We start from the raw sequence: 12,079 nt of genomic DNA, 5'->3' as shown, positions 1-12,079 counted from the left end.
ATATAAAAACTGTTTTAGTCGTATTTTAATTAACGGTTTTTTATCCCAAGAGGTATGTTTACAGTCTGGGGTGAAACAGGGGTGCCCCCTATCACCCATTCTTTTCATATGTGCAATAGAACCTCTGTTGAATGTTTTGAGAAAAGATAAGTTCATTAGAGGAGTGCCAATCCCTGGAAGTGGAGGACAGAGCGTAAAGACGATAGCATACATGGATGATGTTAATATTCTATGTTCAGATGAACCATCCCTGAAACGTGCTATCAGACAGACAGAATTTTTTTGTGAGGGCTCTGGCTTCAAATTAAATAAAAATAAATGTGATTGCTTTGCAATAGGGAATTGGGGCAATACGGAGGTGAATGTGCAATATGATAAAATCAAAATCTTGGGTGTCATTTTTGACAATGAAAATAATGGAGAGGAAAGCTGGTCCATCGTCAAAGAGAAAGTGCAAAAGAAAATAAGTTTTTGGAAAATGAGGAAATTAACAATAGAAGGAAAAGTACTGATAATGAAAGCTTTGTTGCTACCTATCATGCTATATTTAAGCTTGGTTTTCCCACCGAGTGAACGCACCTTGAAGTTTTTAAACAAGATTTGCTTTCATTTTTTATGGGGGTCTAAAATGGATAAACTCAGGAGAGATGTAATGATGAAGACAAAGAAATTGGGGGGTAAGGATGTGCCTGATTTAAAAAGGTTTTTATATATTCACTTTTTTTCTATGTGTTTTAATGGCTTGCAAAGAAACTGTTATTGGTCTTATTTTTTAAAATATGCTGCAGGTCACATTTTTAGAAAAAGAAAGTGGATAACCTTACCTTTAACGTCCCCAATCTTATTTATTCCCCCAGCGCACTATGTGGTTTTAGAAAAGATTATTCGTATTTATGGCATTGCTAATTTTAGTCAAGAAATTTGTAGTAATGCACGAAAATTAGTTCCTGAAATCAGGAAGATAGAACAGATTTGCTTAATATCTAATTATTCCACTGAGAAATCTCTAAGAGTTTGGAGGATGGTGAATATGGGATTCTTATCTAATGACTTAAAAGATCTGGCCTGGCAGATAGCACATCAATGTTTGCCTACCAGAGAATTCCAACACAGAAGAGGATTGTGTCGTAGTGCAAAGTGCCCGAGAATGGGGTGTCCTAGTGAGGAAACAGTTTTACACCTTTTTTGGAACTGTTTTTACGCCCAAGAGATATGGCATTTGATAGGACCCTTACTAAAATTCATTTCTGATCTTAATTTTTTAAATCATGAAGTTATTTTATATGGATTTTATAATGTTTTATCTGTGGAGAAGTCTCGGGTTTTGTGGATTAGTATAAATTGTATTAAAATTGCACTATGGAAGACGAGGAATATTCTTCTTTTTAAAAGAGACACTATTACCTCTAAAGATTGTGTTCGCCTAGCTCTTAGTGAGATGTATGTTTTCTATTTATTGGATAAAAAAAGATTAGGTCACAAAGTGGCTAAAAGTTTTTGGAATCTACATCTGTGGAATATGCTTTTAGCAGACTAAGTGTAACCTGGACTGCGTAAGGTCTTTTAGTCTAAGAATATTATATCTAAAAGTAAAAAATCTGTTCTTATCAGTTTAATATCTGATACGTCCCCTATCTGGGGACCATATATTAAATGGATTTTTGAGAACGGGGGCCGATTTCGAAGCTTGCTTCCGTCGCCCTATGCATTGACCCGATATGGCAGTATCTTCGGGTACAGTGCACCACCCCCTTACAGGGTTAAAAAGAAAGATTCCTACTTTCATTGCTACCTGCTTGCTGGCTAGCCAGCTAGCCAGCCCTGTGGGCCTTGCTGCTGCTGCTGCTGCTGCAGCCAAAAAACAAAAGGTGGTGCTTCTGCTGCTTCTGCTTCTGCTTGTGTCTGGCCCCTGTTGGAGCGTCCAGGCACAGGACTTCTGCTGCTGCTGACTAAATGGCCTCCTTAATTGGATCATTTGAGTAGCCAGCACACCTGTGCAGGTAGGGCATGACATGATAGGCAGCTGCCTTGATAGCGGGTGGGTGCTGAATGTTCCTAATTGACAAAATAAGATTAATGCTTATGAAGAAATATAAAATCTCATCCCTTCCCCAATATCGCGCCACACCCCTACCCCTTAATTCCCTGGTTGAACGTGATGGACATATGTCTTTTTTCGACCGTACTAACTATGTAACTATGTAACATAACATGGGGGGGTCTCCTGGCTGTTCACACAGGTGTGTCATTGCTGTACATTGACCATGCATTGCTTCTGTGGTATTGCAAAGGCAAAGACAAATGCTTCCAGCCATCCATTGCACTAATGGATTGGTCATCAGCTGGCTGTCTATGTCCCGCATCAATATAGACCAAAGTACAGAGGGTTAGGCTATGCTATTGTGCACCTACCTGATGCATCAGAAGGTGCGAGGCCCTTGCTAAATTCTGTGCACAGACTTTGAGATCTATGCTTTAGACTGTATCTAAACCTGCTCCAACATGGACTGACATTCTGGCCTACTTTCAGCCGATGCGACTTGTCTGTCGCTGAACAGTCGCTTTTTATGTATTCAGCACCTATGTATAATGTTGTAAAAATGCTCTAGAAGCTAAAGTCGCAGAAATGTCACACATATTTGGCCTGCAACTTTCTGTGCGACAAATTCAGACAGGAAAAATCAGTATAAATCCTTAGAAAATTATCCCCCAGTGTCTCCATCTGCTGGCGGTATTGAATAAGCATTGCTGCACTGATGGGGTATGCATTAGACGAAAAAAAAGAAGAAAAAGAAGAATAATACGCCCAGAAAAGAGGCGAAAAGGAGAAAAACGTAAAAAAACGTGAAAAAAAAGTAAGAGGAAGAGAAGGGAAAAAAAGGTGGAAATGGGTTTAAAAGTGATTTCGGCGGAGAAATATATATATATATATATATATATATATATATATATATATATATACGCGCACACACACACATATATATAAACGTATTCTCCGTTGAGATATTGCAGCCGCTGCTGTGTCCAGGCCCAGGAGCCTTAGCACTGTGCTGTGATGTCACTCAATACCACTGACATCACTAGGTGTAAACAACATCTCTCCTTTGCTGTGTATGTGACTATGGAGCTGTTTGGTGATGTCGTCTATTATGGCCTTCATAGAAGCAACAGGAGATTGTTGCATCCATCTAGAACCCTCAGAACTACAGTGCTATGATGTCACTCACTTCCACAGGCCTTGCAGAGTGTAAACAACAACAACCCAGCTTTGTTGTGTATGTAACCATAGGGATTGTGATGTCACCTAGAACCTTCACAGCAGCGACAGCTTTATGAGGAGCATCAGCACTGCTCTGCCTGAGCAGAACCATCACCGCCATAGGTTGTCAAATAACCCGGATTTAACCCACACAGGTAAGTCCAATGGGGTGCAGGCATGTCCTCTATGCTTACAGCTTCCCGTGGGTGTTGGTTTGATACCGTTTGGGGACAGCCAAGGAGGCATCTGCAGGCAACAAAGGTAGGTGTGTGCTTGTGTGTGTGTTTCCTATGCAGATCCTAAGCCCAGTGTCACATGCAAGTAGGAGGAGTAAGAAGGGTTCCTGGCAAATCCGGGTTATGGATTGCATTTAAAAAGGCCCCGTGGGAGTGCAATGGGCCCCTGTCTTGCTGCTTAGCAATAATGGTATGGGTTTAGGTTCTGCTGTGTGTACTGGTGGTTGACTGCCCCCCAGCCCAGAGTGTGCATGGAAAATTGTCTGGCAGCCTCCCTGACAGCAAGCAGTGATAGTGCCCATGAAGGGGACCTTGTTGGGCCCGCCCCTTTCACGGTTATCGCTTCTCGGCCTTTTGGCTAGATCAAGTGTCTGGTCAGGAGGATCCTGGGAGTTTGTCCTACCTTTTCCAAGGGGGGCTGCTACGAGGAACCGAAAAGGCGATCGACAAGATGGGTGTTCGCATCCGTTACCTTACATCCGGTGAAACGCGGATTCGTTTTTCCTTTCGCTTTGATGTTGATGAAGACAAGCAAGAACTCGTCCAACTTTCTTATTTTGTGAAAGAAACTCTCTACAAGCTTCTTGGGGTGAAGAAAGAGAACATCGTCTGTCTCAGAGATCCTCGGAAGGGCAGCTTCATCCTAACTCTGGACTCTGCTTATGCATGCCAGAATCTTTTTGAGAAGCTGAAAAGCAATCAAGGCCTTGCTGAGCTTGATGGGATCACGGTCACAGTGTTGTATACTGGAGGCGATATTCCTCTAGTTGTGTGTATGCACAATCCCTTTGTGACTGTGTCCCATATTGAGCTCTTTTTGGGGAAATACTGCAGTTCTGTTAAGTATTCCCATAAGGTGATGAATTCAGAAGACCTATGGACGGGGAAACATAAGTTTTTTGTGAAAATGAAGGAGGATGCTACTGGCATTGGAGGGTTGTGTCATCCACCCTCCAACTTTTCTATCGGTCGGGATAAGGGCTATTTGTTTTATCCCGAGATGCCTACTTTTTGTAGGAAATGTAAGAAATTCGGACATACTATGGAAGTTTGCACGGACACTACAGTTCGCTGTGGTCGGTGCAATCAAGAAGGCCATGTTTCTAAGGACTGTGCTAAAATCGTCTGCAACATTTGTGGTGAAGAAGGCCATGCCTTTAAAGATTGCAGTCTCCGTTCCAGTGTAGCTAGATCGTGGGCTGACCGTGTAGCGGGGAGAGTGGGTGTAGTGCAAGCTGAAGTACCACCTGCGAAAGCACCCCAGCGGTCTGAGGCGCCTTCAGAAAAGCCGGCTGTAACTTCTCATGTCGTGGCGGAGCTTATGGACCTTTCTGCTGTGCCTGAGACAGAGGGGAGACCTTCTGTGGAGGGTTCTGGTGGTGGAGGGTCACTAGTGAGCAGTGAAGCCATGGAGGTTGGCGTGAAGGAGATCAAGCGGAAGAAGGAACTTGGAGATGAGCCACAACTTGGCATTAAACGGCCTGTCAAAAAAAGCTCAGACGAATGTGAGGACAGTCAACATGCATGGAGGCCTTCTATAAGATCAGCGTCCGATCCAAAAAATATCAAAGAGTTCGAAAGCCCGGAGTCACCTGTGGGTTTCATATCGGACTCAAACTCCAGTAGCGAATAGCTTCCTTAAAGTGCTCCTCTCTTAATGTGAGAGGTCTAAAGAGCCCTACGAGAAGGGCTGCTTTGTTTAGTTTTTTAGAGACCTTGGACTGTTCTCTGTTCTTTTTACAAGAATGTGGAATTGAACATAGTCCAAATTATGAGGACCTTTGTCGTAGCTGGACTTTGGGACCATCGGTCTGGTCGGGTGACAATCTGAACAGATCTTCAGGTGTTGGGATCTTGTTTAGAGGTTCAGATGTACAAGTTTTGTCCTTCTTAGAAATTATACCTGGTAGAGCGCTATTAGTTAATATTAAGTACAATGGCTCAGAGATTAAGCTTTTTAACATCTATGCTTCTCCTGAAAAAAATGAGAGAGCCGACTTGATTAATGATATTCAGGCTTTTATCCCAGGTTCAACACCTATTTTAATGGCTGGAGATTTTAATTGTTGTATGAGTGGTGATCATCGTGAGAGTGGAAGTGTGCATGTCAGAGTGGATAAAACAGAGAAACAGATTAAGAGTATGACTGAGGATTTTAACTTTACCGATGTCTGGAGGAGAAAATACCCAGACGACCCTGGTTACACATGGGAAAATAATGTCTGCAAATCCAGGATTGATTTTATTTTTTTATCGGAAAGTTTTAATCTAGTTGAGGTTTCTCTTTTATCGAATATTTTCTCTGATCATAAGTTATTACATGCACATGTCACTTTACCTGGCCTAGAGAAAGGCAGAGGCGTTTGGAAGCTCAACACTACTTTATTAGAGGACATGAAAACAAAAAATGATTTTATTGCTGCTTATAACAAATGGAGATTGCGTCAATCGGAATATAAAAATATTTTGGATTGGTGGGAGGATGTTAAAAAGTGGACTAAACTGTTTTTTATCCGTGTGGGCATCCAAAAGGCTAAGGAGAAAAAGTTATGGTTTAAAATGTTAAACACTAAAATCCAAACATATTATAAACTAAAGCAAGCCGGGCTTGAGATGGATGATGTTATTGCTCAGACAAAGAATGAAATAAAAAATGCCATTAGTCAAAAAGGAAAAGAAATGATTTTTAACAGCAAGGTGCAATGTCTGGAGAATGATGAAAAGTGTTCGAGATTCTTTTTTAAGAAGGTGGTGGGAAAGAAAGAAATTATATCTGTAATAGAAGGGAAGATAACTAATGAAGAGATGTTGCGAGAAGCACAAGTATTTTATCAGGAGCTTTTTAATAAAAAAGATATTGATATTTCCTTTACTAATGATGTTTTAGATACCTTGGATTCAAAACTTGACAAAACTGACCAAGAGAGCCTTTGTGATGAAATCTTTTTACCTGAACTTTTAAGCACTTTTAAGAGTTTTTTAAATGGTAAAACACCTGGTTCGGATGGGTTGCCAGTTGAATTTTATCTGTGTTTTTGGTCCATTTTAAAAGATGATATTTTAGGTATTTTTAACTGTGCTTTTAAATCTGAGATTTTACCTGCGTCCTGGAGAGATGGTGTTGTTACTCTGATTTTTAAAAAAGGAGACATCTCTAAATTAGAAAATTGGAGGCCTATTACCCTGCTAAATACAGACTATAAGGTTTTAGCAAAAATTTTAGCAAATAGGCTCAAGCAGGTAATTTCTAAGGTTATACACAGTGACCAAGTATGCGGAGTACCTGGAAGGAAAATAAGTGATCATCTAAACCTTGTAAAAGATGTTTTATGGTATCAGAAACAATGTGATCAGAAATTGGCAATTTTATCCTTGGATTTTCAAAAGGCTTATGACCGTGTTTCTCATGATTTTTTATGGTTGGTTTTAAAGAAAATGAATTTTCCTGATTTTATTGTTGGAAAAATTGCACTTTTATATAAAAACTGTTTTAGTCGTATTTTAATTAACGGTTTTTTATCCCAAGAGGTATGTTTACAGTCTGGGGTGAAACAGGGGTGCCCCCTATCACCCATTCTTTTCATATGTGCAATAGAACCTCTGTTGAATGTTTTGAGAAAAGATAAGCTCATTAGAGGAGTGCCAATCCCTGGAAGTGGAGGACAGAGCGTAAAGACGATAGCATACATGGATGATGTTAATATTCTATGTCCAGATGAACCATCCCTGAAACGTGCTATCAGACAGACAGAATTTTTTTGTGAGGGCTCTGGCTTCAAATTAAATAAAAATAAATGTGATTGCTTTGCAATAGGGAATTGGGGCAATACGGAGGTGAATGTGCAATATGATAAAATCAAAATCTTGGGTGTCATCTTTGACAATGAAAATAATGGAGAGGAAAGCTGGTCCATCGTCAAAGAGAAAGTGCAAAAGAAAATAAGTTTTTGGAAAATGAGGAAATTAACAATAGAAGGAAAAGTACTGATAATGAAAGCTTTGTTGCTACCTATCATGCTATATTTAAGCTTGGTTTTCCCACCGAGTGAACGCACCTTAAAGTTTTTAAACAAGATTTGCTTTCATTTTTTATGGGGGTCTAAAATGGATAAACTCAGGAGAGATGTAATGATGAAGACAAAGAAATTGGGGGGTAAGGATGTGCCTGATTTAAAAAGGTTTTTATATATTCACTTTTTTTCTATGTGTTTTAATGGCTTGCAAAGAAACTGTTATTGGTCTTATTTTTTAAAATATGCTGCAGGTCACATTTTTAGAAAAAGAAAGTGGATAACCTTACCTTTAACGTCCCCAATCTTATTTATTCCCCCAGCGCACTATGTGGTTTTAGAAAAGATTATTCGTATTTATGGCATTGCTAATTTTAGTCAAGAAATTTGTAGTAATGCACGAAAATTAGTTCCTGAAATCAGGAAGATAGAACAGATTTGCTTAATATCTAATTATTCCACTGAGAAATCTCTAAGAGTTTGGAGGATGGTGAATATGGGATTCTTATCTAATGACTTAAAAGATCTGGCCTGGCAGATAGCACATCAATGTTTGCCTACCAGAGAATTCCAACACAGAAGAGGATTGTGTCGTAGTGCAAAGTGCCCGAGAATGGGGTGTCCTAGTGAGGAAACAGTTTTACACCTTTTTTGGAACTGTTTTTACGCCCAAGAGATATGGCATTTGATAGGACCCTTACTAAAATTCATTTCTGATCTTAATTTTTTAAATCATGAAGTTATTTTATATGGATTTTATAATGTTTTATCTGTGGAAAAGTCTCGGGTTTTGTGGATTAGTATAAATTGTATTAAAATTGCACTATGGAAGACGAGGAATATTCTTCTTTTTAAAAGAGACACTATTACCTCTAAAGATTGTGTTCGCCTAGCTCTTAGTGAGATGTATGTTTTCTATTTATTGGATAAAAAAAGATTAGGTCACAAAGTGGCTAAAAGTCTTTGGAATCTACATCTGTGGAATATGCTTTTAGCAGACTAAGTATAATCTGGACTGCGTAAGGTCTTTTAGTCTAAGAATATTATATCTAAAAGTAAAAAATCTGTTCTTATCAGTTTAATATCTGATACGTCCCCTATCTGGGGACCATATATTAAATGGATTTTTGAGAACGGGGGCCGATTTTGAAGCTTGCTTCCGTCGCCCTATGCATTGACCCGATATGGCAGTATCTTCGGGTACAGTGCACCACCCCCTTACAGGGTTAAAAAGAAAGATTCCTACTTTCATTGCTACCTGCTTGCTGGCTAGCCAGCTAGCCAGCCCTGTGGGCCTTGCTGCTGCTGCTGCTGCTGCAGCCAAAAAACAAAAGGTGGTGCTGCTGCTGCTTCTGCTGCTTCTGCTTGTGTCTGGCCGCTGTTGGAGCGTCCAGGCACAGGACTTCTGCTGCTGCTGACTAAATGGCCTCCTTAATTGGATCATTTGAGTAGCCAGCACACCTGTGCAGGTAGGGCATGACATGATAGGCAGCTGCCTTGATAGCGGGTGGGTGCTGAATGTTCCTAATTGACAAAATAAGATTAATGCTTATGAAGAAATATAAAATCTCATCCCTTCCCCAATATCGCGCCACACCCCTACCCCTTAATTCCCTGGTTGAACTTGATGGACATATGTCTTTTTTCGACCGTACTAACTATGTAACTATGTAACATAACATGGGGGGGTCTCCTGGCTGTTCACACAGGTGTGTCATTGCTGTACATTGACCATGCATTGCTTCTGTGGTATTGCAAAGGCAAAGACAAATGCTTCCAGCCATCCATTGCACTAATGGATTGGTCATCAGCTGGCTGTCTATGTCCCGCATCAATATAGACCAAAGTACAGAGGGTTAGGCTATGCTATAGTGCACCTACCTGATGCATCAGAAGGTGCGAGGCCCTTGCTAAATTCTGTGCACAGACTTTGAGATCTATGCTTTAGACTGTATCTAAACCTGCTCCAACATGGACTGACATTCTGGCCTACTTTCAGCCGATGCGACTTGTCTGTCGCTGAACAGTCGCTTTTTATGTATTCAGCACCTATGTATAATGTTGTAAAAATGCTCTAGAAGCTAAAGTCGCAGAAATGTCACACATATTTGGCCTGCAACTTTCTGTGCGACAAATTCAGACAGGAAAAATCAGTATAAATCCTTAGAAAATTATCCCCCAGTGTCTCCATCTGCTGGCGGTATTGAATAAGCATTGCTGCACTGATGGGGTATGCATTAGACGAAAAAAAAGAAGAAAAAGAAGAATAATACGCCCAGAAAAGAGGCGAAAAGGAGAAAAACGTAAAAAAACGTGAAAAAAAAGTAAGAGGAAGAGAAGGGAAAAAAAGGTGGAAATGGGTTTAAAAGTGATTTCGGCGGAGAAATATATATATATATATATATATATATATATATATATATATATATACGCGCACACACACACATATATATAAACGTATTCTCCGTTGAGATATTGCAGCCGCTGCTGTGTCCAGGCCCAGGAGCCTTAGCACTGTGCTGTGATGTCACTCAATACCACTGACATCACTAGGTGTAAACAACATCTCTCCTTTGCTGTGTATGTGACTATGGAGCTGTTTGGTGATGTCGTCTATTATGGCCTTCATAGAAGCAACAGGAGATTGTTGCATCCATCTAGAACCCTCAGAACTACAGTGCTATGATGTCACTCACTTCCACAGGCCTTGCAGAGTGTAAACAACAACAACCCAGCTTTGTTGTGTATGTAACCATAGGGATTGTGATGTCACCTAGAACCTTCACAGCAGCGACAGCTTTATGAGGAGCATCAGCACTGCTCTGCCTGAGCAGAACCATCACCGCCATAGGTTGTCAAATAACCCGGATTTAACCCACACAGGTAAGTCCAATGGGGTGCAGGCATGTCCTCTATGCTTACAGCTTCCCGTGGGTGTTGGTTTGATACCGTTTGGGGACAGCCAAGGAGGCATCTGCAGGCAACAAAGGTAGGTGTGTGCTTGTGTGTGTGTTTCCTATGCAGATCCTAAGCCCAGTGTCACATGCAAGTAGGAGGAGTAAGAAGGGTTCCTGGCAAATCCGGGTTATGGATTGCATTTAAAAAGGCCCCGTGGGAGTGCAATGGGCCCCTGTCTTGCTGCTTAGCAATAATGGTATGGGTTTAGGTTCTGCTGTGTGTACTGGTGGTTGACTGCCCCCCAGCCCAGAGTGTGCATGGAAAATTGTCTGGCAGCCTCCCTGACAGCAAGCAGTGATAGTGCCCATGAAGGGGACCTTGTTGGGCCCGCCCCTTTCACGGTTATCGCTTCTCGGCCTTTTGGCTAAGATCAAGTGTAGTATCTGTTCTTATCAGTTTAATATCTGATACGTCCCCTATCTGGGGACCATATATTAAATGGATTTTTGAGAACGGGGGCCGATTTCGAAGCTTGCTTCCGTCGCCCTATGCATTGACCCGATATGGCAGTATCTTCGGGTACAGTGCACCACCCCCTTACAGGGTTAAAAAGAAAGATTCCTACTTTCATTGCTACCTGCTTGCTGGCTAGCCAGCTAGCCAGCCCTGTGGGCCTTGCTGCTGCTGCTGCTGCTGCAGCCAAAAAACAAAAGGTGGTGCTGCTGCTGCTTCTGCTGCTTCTGCTTGTGTCTGGCCGCTGTTGGAGCGTCCAGGCACAGGACTTCTGCTGCTGCTGACTAAATGGCCTCCTTAATTGGATCATTTGAGTAGCCAGCACACCTGTGCAGGTAGGGCATGACATGATAGGCAGCTGCCTTGATAGCGGGTGGGTGCTGAATGTTCCTAATTGACAAAATAAGATTAATGCTTATGAAGAAATATAAAATCTCATCCCTTCCCCAATATCGCGCCACACCCCTACCCCTTAATTCCCTGGTTGAACTTGATGGACATATGTCTTTTTTCGACCGTACTAACTATGTAACTATGTAACATAACATGGGGGGGTCTCCTGGCTGTTCACACAGGTGTGTCATTGCTGTACATTGACCATGCATTGCTTCTGTGGTATTGCAAAGGCAAAGACAAATGCTTCCAGCCATCCATTGCACTAATGGATTGGTCATCAGCTGGCTGTCTATGTCCCGCATCAATATAGACCAAAGTACAGAGGGTTAGGCTATGCTATAGTGCACCTACCTGATGCATCAGAAGGTGCGAGGCCCTTGCTAAATTCTGTGCACAGACTTTGAGATCTATGCTTTAGACTGTATCTAAACCTGCTCCAACATGGACTGACATTCTGGCCTACTTTCAGCCGATGCGACTTGTCTGTCGCTGAACAGTCGCTTTTTATGTATTCAGCACCTATGTATAATGTTGTAAAAATGCTCTAGAAGCTAAAGTCGCAGAAATGTCACACATATTTGGCCTGCAACTTTCTGTGCGACAAATTCAGACAGGAAAAATCAGTATAAATCCTTAGAAAATTATCCCCCAGTGTCTCCATCTGCTGGCGGTATTGAATAAGCATTGCTGCACTGATGGGGTATGCATTAGACGAAAAAAAAGAAGAAAAAGAAGAATAATACGCCCAGAAAAGAGGCGAAAAGGAG

At 41.4% G+C, this 12,079-nt stretch overlaps 1 non-coding gene and 2 pseudogenes across 1 annotated transcript; all 3 read left to right on the top strand.

The window, feature by feature from the left end:
• The first annotated feature begins 1,574 nt into the window (after window positions 1–1,574).
• On the top strand, window positions 1,575–1,750 carry LOC130322177 (U2 spliceosomal RNA; annotated as a pseudogene).
• Window positions 1,751–8,545: 6,795 nt separating this feature from the next.
• Window positions 8,546–8,721, top strand: LOC130322174 (U2 spliceosomal RNA; annotated as a pseudogene).
• A 2,086-nt stretch (window positions 8,722–10,807) lies between these two features.
• On the top strand, window positions 10,808–10,998 carry LOC130322132 (U2 spliceosomal RNA). The gene has a single exon (XR_008867716.1). It is a non-coding gene; the product is annotated as a U2 spliceosomal RNA (small nuclear RNA).
• Window positions 10,999–12,079: the final 1,081 nt, after the last annotated feature.

The sequence above is a fragment of the Hyla sarda genome, unplaced genomic scaffold (assembly GCF_029499605.1).
Source record: "Hyla sarda isolate aHylSar1 unplaced genomic scaffold, aHylSar1.hap1 scaffold_231, whole genome shotgun sequence".
Classification (NCBI taxonomy): domain Eukaryota; kingdom Metazoa; phylum Chordata; class Amphibia; order Anura; family Hylidae; genus Hyla; species Hyla sarda.
The sequence above is the reverse complement of the archived record's forward strand: the minus strand, read 5'-3'. Positions and strand labels throughout refer to the sequence as shown.